We start from the raw sequence: 13,621 nt of genomic DNA on the forward strand, positions 1-13,621 counted from the left end.
TTTACACTCATGAAAGATCTGCCTCAGAGCAAACCTCAAGAAACGAAACCAGCGTGGCATTTTTCTGTTTCTAGAAATTCCTAAGGATTTTCTGAGTGACACTGCCAATTTACTCAAATTAATGCCAAAGTTGGAGCTGTTTTGTGCCGTGCGTCCAATCGGGTTAAATGAGTGGACAAAGATCTGGAAAATGGAATATAGTATGGGAAAATCTGAAATTGTCCATTTTGGCAGGAAGAATAAAAGTGTTAGATGAATGGTGAGAGGTTGCAGAGCTTTGAGGTGCAAGCCTGAGACATAGAGTTTTACAGCATAGAAAGAGACCCTTCTGCCCATCTTGTCTGCCCCATCCATCAAGCACCTGTCTATTCTAGTCTTATATTCCAGCACTTGGTCCATAACCCCCTTGTATGCTACGGCGGTTCAACTACTCATTTAAATGCTTCTTAAATGTTGTAAGGGTTCCTGTCTCTACCACCTTTCCAGGCAGCAGGCTCTAGACACCCAACTCCCTCTGGGTGAAAAAGCTTTTCCTCAAATCCCCTCTAAATCTCCTACCCTTTACCTGAAATCTATGCCTCCAGTTATAGGGGATTTTCACACTAACTTAATTGCAGTGTTAATGTAAGCCTACATGTGACAAATAAACTTTCTTATTGACCCCTCTACTAAGGGGAAAAGTTCCTTCCTGTCTGCCCTGTGGTGACCCACTGTAACTGCGTGTTGTATGTCCTGCTGCACCTGATCCGAGATTCCTCCCTTTCCACCGGTCGAGGTATAAAGGTAACGGTTCCTCCCCTTTGCCTCAGTCTGGTCCAGGCTAGCTACAAGGGTGTGTTTCAGTTCTTGGCGATTAAAAGCCTGTTATAATTTCACACTCGCTATCGTCTTCGTGAATTGACGGCGCGTCAATTTTAATCGCTAAGACAATCAAAATCATAGGATGGAACAGATCTTGAAGCCCGACAAATTAGACCTGGACCCTCAAGCTGTGGGAGCTTCCAACAGCTTCGACCACTGGCTGAGGTGCTTTGAAGCCTTCCTCAAAGCCTCCGCTGTCGTCCAGTCCGAAGCGGACAAGCTGCACGTGCTCCATGCCCGGGTACGCGACGTGGTATATTCCACCATCTGCGACGCTGAGACGTACTGGACAAATGACGTCTACGCCAGACACCTTCTGGCTACCAATAGACAACGGCCGGGAGAATCGAATGCCCAATTTCTTCGTGAGCTACGGGTACTCGGCAGGGCCTGTAATTGCAAGGCTGTATCCGCCACGCAGTATACGGAGGATTTAATTTGCGATGCCTATGTTACAGGCATCGCGTCCAATTACATTCGGCAGCGACTGCTGGAGCAGGGTGGGCTGGACCTACCGAAAACAGTGTCGCTTGCAGAATCCTTAGAGGTGGCCTCTCGTAAATTTGAGGCTTACTCACCCGACCACGCAGTCGCATCGTGGGCACCGCGGCCACTGCCACCCCAGTATCTAGGAGGGCCGCAGACTTACGCAACACCACGCCTCACCAACGACTCGACTGCTGCAGCTGTTGCAGGTCCGAAATGTTATTTTTGCGGCCTGGGGAAGCACCCCCGACAACGCTGCCCGGCAAGGGAGGTGTTCTGCTCTGGGTGCGGTAAGAAGGGCCACTATGCTAAAGTCTGCAGGGCAAAGTCGTCCTCAAAACCCAACAGTGTCACGTGCGACCCGAAGGAGCTGCTATTTTGGATGCCATCGGCCACGTGTGAGACGAGGGGCCGCCATTTTGGATGCCGGCAACTGCGGACGATCACTCCAGGATCAACGGTGGCAGCTGTCCAGCTGGATCAATCCCATCCGCATCAACTCGCCAGGTCCATGATGGACATCAAGGTGAACAGCCACGTGGGAAATTGTTTGTTCGACTGCGGGAGTACGGAGAGTTTTATCCACCCCGATACGGTGAGCTGCTACGCCCTTTCCATGCGGCCAGTTAAACAAACAATTTCCTTGGCCTCAAAGTCCCGCTCGGTGGATGTCCTCGGGTACTGTGTGGTGACCCTGACGGTTCAGGGCACCGAGTATGAAAATTTCAAGCTCCTGGTGCTGCCTCACCTCTGCGCTCCTGTACTCCTGGGGCTCGATTTCCTGACCCATCTCAGGAGTGTCACGTTGCAGTACAACGGGCCTCTTCCCCTGCTCTCCATCTGCAACCCACAGTTCCTAGAGTGCCCACCGCGCACCACTTGCAGCCTCTCGACCCTCCAAGTCCCCCCTCCCTCACTATTCGAACACCTCACCCCCGAATGTAAGCCTATCGCCACCAAGAGCAGACGGTACAGTGCGGGGGACAGGACCTTCATCAGGTCCGAAGTCCAGCGGCTCCTGAAGGAGGGGATCATTGAGGCTAATACTAGCCCCTGGAGAGCACAAGTGGTGGTGGTCAAAACTGGGGAGAAACACCGTATGGTCATCGATTACAGCCAGACCATCAATTGGTACACGCAGCTGGACGCGTATCCCCTTCCGCGCATATCTGTCATGGTCAATCAGATTGCGCAATACCGGGTGTTCTCCACTATTGACCTTAAATCGGCTTACCACCAGCTCCCCATCCGCCCGGAGGACCGCCAATATACTGCTTTCGAGGTGGATGGCCGCCTCTATCACTTCCTTAGGGTCCCCTTCGGCGTCACCAAGGTTTTCGGTCCATCTCACGCTGTTTTTCAGCGTGAGATGGACCGAATGGTGGACCAGAACGGGCTGCGGGCCACCTTCCCGTACCTGGATAACGTCACCATCTGCAGCCATGATCAACAGGACCACGACGCAAACCTCAATAAATTCCTCCACACGGCCGCTCTCCTTAACCTGACCTACAATAAGGAGAAGTGCGTCTTCCGCACTCTCCGCCTCGCCATCCTGGGGTACGTAGTGGAAAACGGGGTCATCGGCCCCGATCCTGACCGCGTGCGTCCCCCCCTGGAACTTCCCCTTACCACCAATCTCAAAGCACTGAGGAGATGCCTGGGCTTCTTCTCATACTACGCCCAGTGGGTCCCTAATTATGTGGATAAGGCCCGTCGGCTCATTAAATCCACCTCTTTTCCCCTGTCGGGAGAGGCCCGCCTGGCCTTCGACCGCATCAAAACGGACATCGCGAAGGCCACGATGCACGTGGTGGATGAGTCAATCCTCTTCCAGGTGGAGAGCGATGCTTCTGACTTCGCCCTGGCCACCACCCTTAACCAGGCGGGCAGACCTGTGGCCGCCTTTTCACAAACCCTCCAAGGCTCGGAAATTCAACACTCCTCTGTCGAGAAGGAGGCTCAGGCCATCGTCGAAGCGGTGCGACACTGGCGCCACTACTTAGCTGGCAAACGGTTCACTTTGCTCACTGACCAACGTTCGGTGGCTTTTATGTTCAACAACGCGCAGAGGGGCAAGATTAAGAACGATAAGATTCTGAGGTGGAGGATTGAGCTCTCCACCTACAATTATGATATCTTATACCTGCCCAGGAGCTCAATGAGCCTCCGGACGACCTGTCTCGCGGAACATGTGCCAGCGCACAAGTGAACCAGCTACAGACTCTCCACGATGACCTCTGTCACCCAGGAGTCACCAGGCTCTACCATTTTATTAAGGCCCGTAACCTGCCCTATTCTGTTGAGGACGTCCGGTCTATAACCAGACACTGCCAGGTCTGCGCAGAGTGTAAGCCGCACTTCTACCGGCCGGACAGGGCACACCTTATCAAAGCCACCTGCCCCTTTGAACGCCTCAGTATTGATTTCAAAGGGCCCCTCCCCTCTTCTGACCGCAACATCTATTTCCTCAACGTTATAGATGAGTACTCCCGATTCCCTTTCGCCATTCCCTGCCCGCATATGACTTCAGCCATGGTTGTCAGGGCCCTGCACAGCCTCTTCACCCTGTTCGGTTTCCGTAGCTACATCCATAGCGACCGGGGATCCTCCTTCATGAGTGATGAGCTGCGTCAGTACCTGCTCTCTAATGGCATAACCTCAAGTAGGACTACCAGCTACAACCCCAGGGGAAACGGACAGGTAGAGAGAGAGAATGCGACAGTCTGGAAGGCCGTTTTACTAGCGCTATGGTCTAAAGGTCTTCCAGTCACCCGCTGGCAAGAGGTCCTCCCTGATGCACTGCACTCAATTAGGTCACACCTGTGTACGGCTACCAATGCCACCCCCCATGAGCAGATGTTTGCTTTCCCTAGGAAGTCCTCCTCGGGGATCTCACTACCGCCGTGGCTGACGTACCCAGGCCCGGTTCTGCACCGGAGGCATGTGCGGCCCCATAAGACGGACCCCCTGGTCGAAAGGGTCCAGCTCCTCCACGCCAACCCCCAATATGCCTATGTGGCATACTCCGATGGGCGGGAGGACACTGTCTCTATCCGGGACCTGGCGCCTGTGGGTGCCCCGGAGCCCACTATGCCCCTCCACTCCACATCCCTAGACCCCATTGTTGTTCAGCTAGCACCAGGTCCGCTTGCTTCCTTGTCCCCTGTATGCAGCTCGTCTGAGCCCCCGGAGTCACCACGCAGTACCCGACCAGAAGGGACGACAACGGACTCGACCGGATTCACCCTGCCACCTGAGACAACACCACAACCGGTACTACGGCGGTCGCAGCGACGGATCAAACCACCCGACAGGCTGAACCTGTGAGGCGTCGACGTCTTGCTTCAGCTGTGACTTTTGTTTATATTCTGTGCCTTGTATATATTCTGTGATTTTTATACATTGTTCCACCCATCTCACCCCCGCCGGACTCTTTTTTTTTAAACAGGGGGTGAATGTGGTGACCCACTGTAACTGCGTGTTGTATGCCTGGAACACACCCCTGCTGCACCTGACCCGAGACTCCTCCCTTTCCACCAGGTCGAGGTATAAAGGTAACGGTTCCTCCCCTTTGCCTCAGTCTGGTCCAGGCTAGCTACAAGGGTGTGTTTCAGTTCTTAGTGATTAAAAGCCTGTTATAATTTCACACTCGCTATCGTCTTCGTGAATTGACGGCGCGTCGTGCCCTATCTATGTCCCTCATAATTTTGTACACCTCCATCAGGTCCCCACACCCAGACTAATCAGCCGTTCTACAGCCCAGGCAACATTTTGGTGAATCTCCTCTACACCCTTTCTAGTGCAAACACATTCTTCCTATAGCATAGCAACCAGAACTGCACACTGTAATCTCAGCTATGGCCTATTAAGCTTTTTGTAAAGATCCACCGTAACCTCCCAGACCTTTTATTCCATGCCTCAGCTAATAAAGGCAAATATCCCATAAGCCTTCTTAGCCACCTCACCCAACTGTCCTGCTGCCTTCAAGGATCTTTGAACATGCAACCCAGGGTCCCTCTGATCCTCTGTACATCCTAGCATCCGACTGTTCGTTACATATTGTCTTGTTAGTCCTCCTAAAATGCATCATTTCACACATTTCAGGGTTGAATTCCATTTGCCACTGTTCTGCCCATCTAACCAGCCCAAATATATTGTCCTGTAATCGAAGGCTTTCTTCCTCGCTATTTACCACATCACCAATTTTCGTGTCATCTGCAAATTTACTGATCATACCTCTCACTCACATCTAGATCTAGGTGTTTTAATTCAAGAATCGCAAAAAGCTAGTATGCAGGTACAGCAAGTAATTAGAAAAGCTAACAAGGTTATCATTTATTGTGAGGTAAATTAAATGCAAAAGTAGGGAGGTTATGTTTCAGTTATACAGAGCACTAGTGAGACCACATCTGGAGTACTTTGTACAGTATTGGTCACCTTATTGAAGGATGGATGTAAATGTGTTAGAAGCAATTCAGAGAAGGTTTAAAACACAGAATGCCAACAGTGCAGACAGAAGCCATTTGGCCTAACAAATCTGCACCAACTCTCTGAAAGAGCACCCACCTAACCTGCACATCTTTGGACTGTGGGACGAAACTGGAGCACCCAGAGGAAACCCACACAGACACGGGGGAAAATGTACAAACTCCACCCAAGGCCATCCCTGGAGCTGCGAGGCAGCAGTGCTAACCATTCTGCCACCATGCCTCCAGCATGACAGTACCAAAGCTGGAAGATGAGTGGGTGTGGGAGCAGTGAATGTTACTGGCCAAAATGGTCACCACCACCAGTTCTCTCAGACCCCACATCCAGGTCGAGACAAGGCCCGACTGGACCACGTTCTAAGCAAGCTGGAAGATTGTGATAATGGGCCTGGGTGCAAGGGTCAAGCAAAGACATGTTGGGCCAAATGGCCTCCTTTTTAATTAATTGTACGCACACCACAAGATATTCCGCAAGGATCCATCTGAACCCGAGACAGAGCCAGTCAGACATATGGGCACGCAATGCTTGTATCTGCTGGAGTTTAGAAGAGTAAGCGGCGACTTGGTTGAAGTATATAAGATCCTGAGGGGTCTTGAAAGGGTGGATGTGAAAAGGATGTTTCCTCTGCTGGGAGAATCTAGAGCTAGGGGTCAGTGTTTAAAAACAAAGCGGCACCCATTTAAAACTGAGGTGAGGCAATATTATTTCTCTCACATGACTGAGTCTTTGGAACTCTCTTTGTGAAAAGTCAGAGTCAGAGTTTTACAGCATGGAAACAGGCCCTTCGGCCCAACTTATCCATGCCGCCTTTTTTTTTAAACCCCATAGCTAATCCCAATTGCCCGCATTTGGCCCATATCCCTCTACACGCATCTTATCCATATAACTATCTAAATGCTTTTTAAAAGACAAAATTGTACCCGCCTCTACTACTACCTCTGGCAGCTTGTTCCAGACACTCACCACCCTCTGTGTGAAAAAATCGCCCCTCTGGACACTTCTGTATCTCTCCCCTCTCACCTTAAATCTATGCCCTCTAGTTTTAGACTCCCTTACCTTTGGGAAAAGATATTGACTATCTAGCTGATCTGTGCCCCTCATTATTTTTTAGACCTTTATAAGGTCACCCCTCAGTCTCTGACGCTCCAGAGGGAAAAGTCCCAGTCTATTCAGCCTCTCCTTATAACTCAATCCATCAAGTCCTGGTAGCATCCTAGTAAATCTTTTCTGCACTCTTTCTAGTTTAATAATATCCTTTCTATTGTAGGGTGACCAGTATTCCAAGTGTGGCCTTACCAATGTCTTGTACAACTTCAACAAGACGTCCCAACTCCTGTATTCAATGTTCTGACCGATGAAACCAAGCATGCCGAATGCCTTCTTCACCACTCTGTCCACCTGTGACTCCACTTTCAAGGAACTGTGAACATGTACCCCTAGATCCGTTTGTTCTGTAACTCTCCCTAACGCCCTACCATTAACTGAGTCAGTCCTGCCCTGGTTCAATCTACCAAAATGCATCACCTCCCATTTGTCTACATTAAACTCTGTTTGCCATTCGTCAGTCCACTGGCCCAATTGATCAAAAGGTTGTGGAAGCAGAGTCTTTGAATGTTTTTAAAGCAGAGGATAGATTCTTGATAATCAAGAGGGTGAAAGGTTATCACGGGTAGGTGGGATGCAGGTTTGAGGCTGCTACTACCAGATCAGCCATCTTAATAAAATGGCAGAGCAGGCTCATGGGGCCGAATGGCCTACTGCTCCTTGCTTCTATGTTTGTATGTTCGCTGGGCACCAGATTTGTCTGGAATTGGCCAAACTCCTTTCACGCAAGTTTTTTGAAGCCAATTGACTCGAATTCCATGTGTGAAAGGATAGTGTTTCATCCATTGCAGCAGTCAGTTTGCCAAATGGCATCCCGAGGTTCCCCTGTGTGAGTCTGGGGAAGTTGTGGAAAGGAGGGACACATCATTTCTGTGCGGCTGATTTAAGTAATAAGCATGGTCAGTAAACACTGTCCCGATACTGCTCAATTGATCAAGGGAGCCAATATCTAATAGATGCTGAAAGTTGCACCTCCTTGTAATCAGGTTGTGCGTTTATTGTTATTGAAAGATAATGGCCTCCATTTTATTTTAAATGGAAATATTTTGCCTGTTAAGATAAATACCTGCAGGAGAAAGCCTTCCACCCACTGGGGTTTCATTAGCAGCAGTTCAGCCCAAGATGCAAAAGCAGAAATGCAGCAACATCTCTGAGCAAGAATTAATTGGAGACGGGGGAGATGTGGCAGTTCAGAAGCAGGAAACTCTTTGCGTGCGCTACTGCAGAGCTGCCAACACCACAACAGAGTCCCAAGGAACCATTTGTAATTGTGTAAGATGTTTCCGTGACAAAGGGCTTTCTCTCAGCAGTTCTTGCCCCTCTTCAAATCATATCGCCAGGCTATTTGACTGTGAAAAGTGGTTCACAACTCAGCTAAATCCTGCTGGTGATTCATGGAAGACAGGGAAAGAGTGAAAAATGTTCTCCTCTTCATCCTTCTATCAGCTGAAACTTGTAAATGAAAACAAGATTGAAAAATCATATTGTTTCTGAGATCCCAATTGTTTTGCAAAGCTGTAATTGTCAATAGAGATAACTGGAATAGTTCAACATCTGGAAAATACTTGCTGTCATTCATAGCAAGGCATTAGTTTCCATAAACAAATTAAATTTATGCACAAAAATGCCACATTGTAGTTGAAGTTGTGTACAGGCCAGTTACTGTAGATCACACATGGAATATATTGCGGATTCTCAACTCTGGTAACAATGGCTGGGATTCTCCCAAAAATAACTAAGTGCCCAACGGGTGGGAAAACGGGAGAACTTCCTGCCCGTTTTTTGGGTGTACTTACCAGAACAAATCTCTGACTCCCTGTGCATCACTCCCCCCACCGATCCCATTGGCAGTGGGGGCCCCCCAAGGGGCACACCCCCTTGCCCCCGACCTTCTGGGGGCCTCAGTGGCCCCTGTTCCCACCAATGGTGTGAGTAAGCCTGTTCCCCATTGGTGGGGAGCAGTTGTAAACTCCGCTGGTGGGAACCTCTCCCGGCAGGGATTGGGGGAGATGCTACTGGGCCTGGAGACGACCATCCTGGGCCTACTAGTCATATGGAACGAGATATGCTCATCAGCCCTGCGCCGATTTCTAGCACGGAGCTGATTACGCGAAGAGAAAGGGCCTGGGAGACTTGCGATCAGTCGGATGCCTGCCGCTAGTCCCGGTAGAGGCCCCCTACTGATGTCTTCCAGCCCGCTGCGCTATTCGAGCAGCACAGAGGGCTTGGGAGAATCCCGGCCAATATGTTTCCAAAACAGAAAATAACAATTAAAACTTACCCTATCAACCTTGTTTTCAGTTTAAATAATACAGAAACCAAGAGGCATAGAAAATGCAGAAATAAAACAGTGAAATTAGAATTAATTAACCAGGAGTTAATACACTGTCTTGTTATGATGATGCAGCTGAATCTGATGAGCAACAAGACACTTGCATTAAATGACCAGAGTGTCTGTTACTACACCTTCAAGATGAGATGTTGCTCATGAATGGAACAAGATCCAACACACCCACTGGATTCAAATGCTTTGAACACTAATGGTCAGAGCTCTGAATGATGCCGAGGGATTGGATTGAAGCAATTTATTTTCAAGTCAATATATAAATTGCCATGCACTTCCTATACTTCCCTTAAATGTGGTCCCGAGAGAAACTGAAGTAGTCTACATCAGGCTTTTTCAAAGTGGGGTCACGACCCACAGGCAGGTGTAAAAAGGATTGTGGTGTTCCCCAAGATTGCCCCAGTTAGGTGCCAAGAATTGCACAATATAAATGTATCCAAATCCCACTGCCTCAAATTTTTACTCCATTGGAAATTATGTTTATGAGCCATACCAGAGATGAATAGAGTGAAGCACTAAGACCATCAGGTGCATGTCTCAAGTAGGAGAAGAAGTAGAACTTCTCTACAGTTGGAGAAGAAGTAGGGCGGCATGGTAGCACAGTGGTTAGCACTGCTGCTTCACAGCTCCAGGGACCTGGGTTCGATTCCCGGCTTGGGTCACTCTCTGTGGAGTTTGCACATTCTCCTCGTGTCTGCGTGGGTTTCCTCCGGGTGCTCCGGTTTCCTCCCACAGTCCAAAGATGTGCGGGTTAGGTTGATTGGCCATGCTAAAAATTGCCCCTTAGTGTCCTGAGATGCGTAGGTTAGAGGGATTAGTGGGTAAATATGTAGGATATGGGAGTAGGGCCTGGGTGGGATTGTGGTCGGTGCAGACTCGAAGGGCCAAATGGCCTCTTTCTGCACTGTAGGGTTTCTATGAGAAGAAATTTTGTAACATCTTCTGGTTGGTGAGGCAACTTGTGTGCAGCAAGAGTTGAAATAAACGTAATTAATAGTTGTCTCCGACCATAAGAGGCAACAGTGAGCAGGTCAGCAAGCCCTGTACGTACACATGGCACACTGTACTTTCGGCATGAATTCACTTGGAGGCAATCTTCTTTCACTTGTGAGCTACTTAAGAGGACTGTGGACATGGATTGTTTCATGACAAGAAAGAGAGAGCCAGAGACACTAATGAGCAGTGTAGCTATTGGCCAGGATGTCGCATCAGAATCTGCTGGAGAGAGCTGCTCCAGAGAGTCCATGACAGGACAGAGCAATGCTACTGTTAGCTCTGTACAGAGCGCTAGGGCCTCTGGTGAACAGCCTACAAAGAAGAGACTAAAATCAGTCTAAAGATGATTTTTTGAGGTATGGTTTTGTTAATTGTGCCAATGCAAACCAGGATGCAAAGCCCATGTGTGTTGTATGTGGGAAAATACTGGCGGATGAGAGTTTAAAACCCTCAAAACAGCAAAGGCATCTGAAGACTAAGCATGGTGATCTGGAGAACAAACCTTTGGATTTTTTTCAAAGGACGCAGCAAAAACTGAAATCATCAGCTCAAGCTCTTAGCAGAAATTTAACATTGAATGACAAAGCACAATTAGTCTCTTACATAAAAGCAAAATACCGCGGATGCTGGACCTCTTTTACGTGGTAGCTTACCACGCAGCTGAAGAGAAAATGTCCCACACTGTTCCATAGAGATTAATTCTTCCTGCAACATTAGACATAGCACGCACAGCCCTAGATGAGAGGTCAGCTGAAAAACTAAAATGCATCCCGCTTAGTGATAACATCGTGGCTCGTTAAATTAGTGATATTGCTGAGAATTTAGAAGTATAGCTTATTTCTCATTTAAAGTTAGCATGGGAGTTCTCAATACAGCTGGATGAAAGTAGAAACATTACAGATTGCACAACCTTGCTAGTTTATGTTTGTTTGGCACAATGAATTTTTGAGGCTATGCTGTTCTGTTTGACATTACCAACAACACAACTGGTGCACAGATCTTTGAGGCAATGAGTAGTTACGTGGTTGGAAAGTGTGGGCTCAACTGGGTTAATTACAGAGGAATCACAAGCAGTGGGGCAGCCAACGTGACTGGGGAAAAACAGTGGAGTTATAATAAGGATTAAGGAAGCAGCTGGTCAGGACATTGTTTGGAATCTTTGCTTCATTCGCCTCAAGGCATTGGCATCGAAAGGAATTCTATCCAATCATGAAGTGGTGATGAATGGAACTGTGAAAGTTGTCAATTTTATTAAATGCAGCACATTCCATATCAGGCTTTTTGACTTCTGCGATTGGGGGCTGAGCACACACATTTATTGTTCCGCACAGAGGTACATTCACTGTCAATGGGTTGGATGCTTGGCAGAGCTTACAAACGGAGGGATGAAATTCATGCTTTCCTCCTTGAGAAATCGTCCCCTCTGGCTGATTCATGTGGTGATAAAAGCTGGATGATAACTCTGTTTTACCTTGCGGACATCTTTTTAATTCTAAACAAACTGAACCTAAAATTGCAAGGAAAGGATGATTGCTTTTGGCACTGGGAACAATAGATGCTTTCCAAAAGTCATTGAAAGTTTGGCAAGTGTGAGTAAAAAGCTTCAACTGCTACATGTTCCCCACGTTGCTACAGCACGTTGAGAGTTCCCTTACTGTTTTCTTCAATAGCCTGACGAACCATATTCAGTCACATCTGGCTATGCAGATTGACAGTTTTTGTCACTACTTTCCAGAGGAGAAGTTTGATATTTTGAAGGAGAAGAGGTGGGCGAAAAATCCATTTGAGTTTGAGACCCCAGAGTCAGTTATTAACTTACAGCTGATTCCAAATGAGGAGACTGAGCTACTGCACCTGACCGGTGACAGCATGTTAAAAACACGCCACAAGTCCATGGGGTTGTCACCATTCTGGATTAGCATATCCAGTGCTGAATAAAGCAAATAGTTTGTTGCAAATTCCCTTCACAATGACCTACATGTGCGAGGTGGGAGTTTCCATTTCCACAGGTGAAGACTGCACAAAGGAACTGGCTGAACTCTATACTTGATATGCATGTTGCCCCCTCATCCTGTGAACCTGATTGGAGTGAGATCATGAAGACCAAGCAAGCTCACCTGTCACATTAGAAGTAGGCGAATGTGGTGTGCGTCCCAAAGGTCGGCCAGTTGACAAAAGTGGATCCTGAGAAAAAAGTGTTTGGTCTACATGACCGTCTCTATTCTACACAAATGAGCACTTCAAGGAAGCTATTTTAGTTGTCAAGGCAATATCAACTAATGATTTCTGAGCACTAGTATTTATCGCTTGACAAGCAAGGATATCTTCTACTGGTCATTTCTTTTAAAAAGTTTGTTGCATTAAATTCTATGTTGGGCACATTTTCTTTAAAAATTCATAAATATTTGTTATTTCTGAATATGATCGGATGATGGGTCCATTCAAAGCTACAGCTGTTCCATTGACCAACAACTGCTGCTGTTTTATAGTTAAGGATATGTTATCTCGAGATTGCTTATTCTAGTCACCGGTTTCCCAAAAGTTTCTCTGTGCTTTCTGAAAATTTTCGACTAACATCTTTTTCACAGTAGCTATAATTTCTAATATCTAAAGTAAGGGATTTATACAGTATTTAATTCTAATAAAAGCAGAATTGTATTCAATAATTGTATCTAGGTGGCACAGTGGTTAGCATGGTGGCACTGCTGCCTCACAGTGCAGTTACCCCAAGTTCAATTCCAACCCTGGGTAACTGTCTGTGTGGAGTTTGCGCATTCCCCACCCCCCGGTCTGCGTCGGATTCCTCCGGGTGCTCCGGTTTCCTCCCACAAGTCAAAGGTGTGCAAGTTAGTTTGTTTGCCCCTTAGTGTCAGGAGGATTAGCAGGGTAACTACGTGGGGTTATACAGATAGGACTTTGGTGGGATTGTTGTCAGTGCAGGCCCGATGGGCTGAATAGCCTCCTTCTGCACTATAGGGAGTCTATGATTTTCTTCGCACATTCATCAAAGTTTTTTACTTGGCCTCGGCCTCTCACAAAAAGCCTGGGCTGAGACTGGATATTTTTGCCCAAAGCCATCATTCTGAATTTAAATTGGACTGGGAAGCCTGCCTTATTTTCTAGAATGTTACATCATGAATCAGTCAGCCAGACTAAGGGGATATTTTTCTTTTCCTCCTTGCATATTCTGCTCGGCAGCTAGTCAAATAATTTTGAAAATCAAGAGGCTAAATTTCCAAAGCTTTACTGAGGAGACTCAGAAGTATGTTGAGTGCTTTCAAAAATACAGAGGCTAGTATGTATTCAGAGGAACTGTTCTAATTGTACAACTAATATAGC

General features: G+C 47.5%; 1 protein-coding gene across 6 annotated transcripts in view; it reads left to right on the forward strand.

Moving 5' to 3' along the window:
- Nucleotides 1–13,621, forward strand: part of LOC144498799 (oxysterol-binding protein-related protein 5-like) — a 157,911-nt gene that overhangs the window by 46,835 nt on the left and 97,455 nt on the right. The window contains exon 1 of one of the 6 annotated variants that reach the window (XM_078220489.1): nt 10,579–10,638. The exons of the other annotated variants lie outside the window; for them this stretch is intronic. The gene's annotated coding sequence lies outside the window, so the exon portion shown is untranslated. Of the gene's footprint in view, nt 1–10,578; nt 10,639–13,621 lie in introns of those variants that run through there. 6 annotated transcript variants of the gene reach the window in all.

Source organism: Mustelus asterias, chromosome 9 (genome assembly GCF_964213995.1).
Source record: "Mustelus asterias chromosome 9, sMusAst1.hap1.1, whole genome shotgun sequence".
NCBI classification, from domain to species: domain Eukaryota; kingdom Metazoa; phylum Chordata; class Chondrichthyes; order Carcharhiniformes; family Triakidae; genus Mustelus; species Mustelus asterias.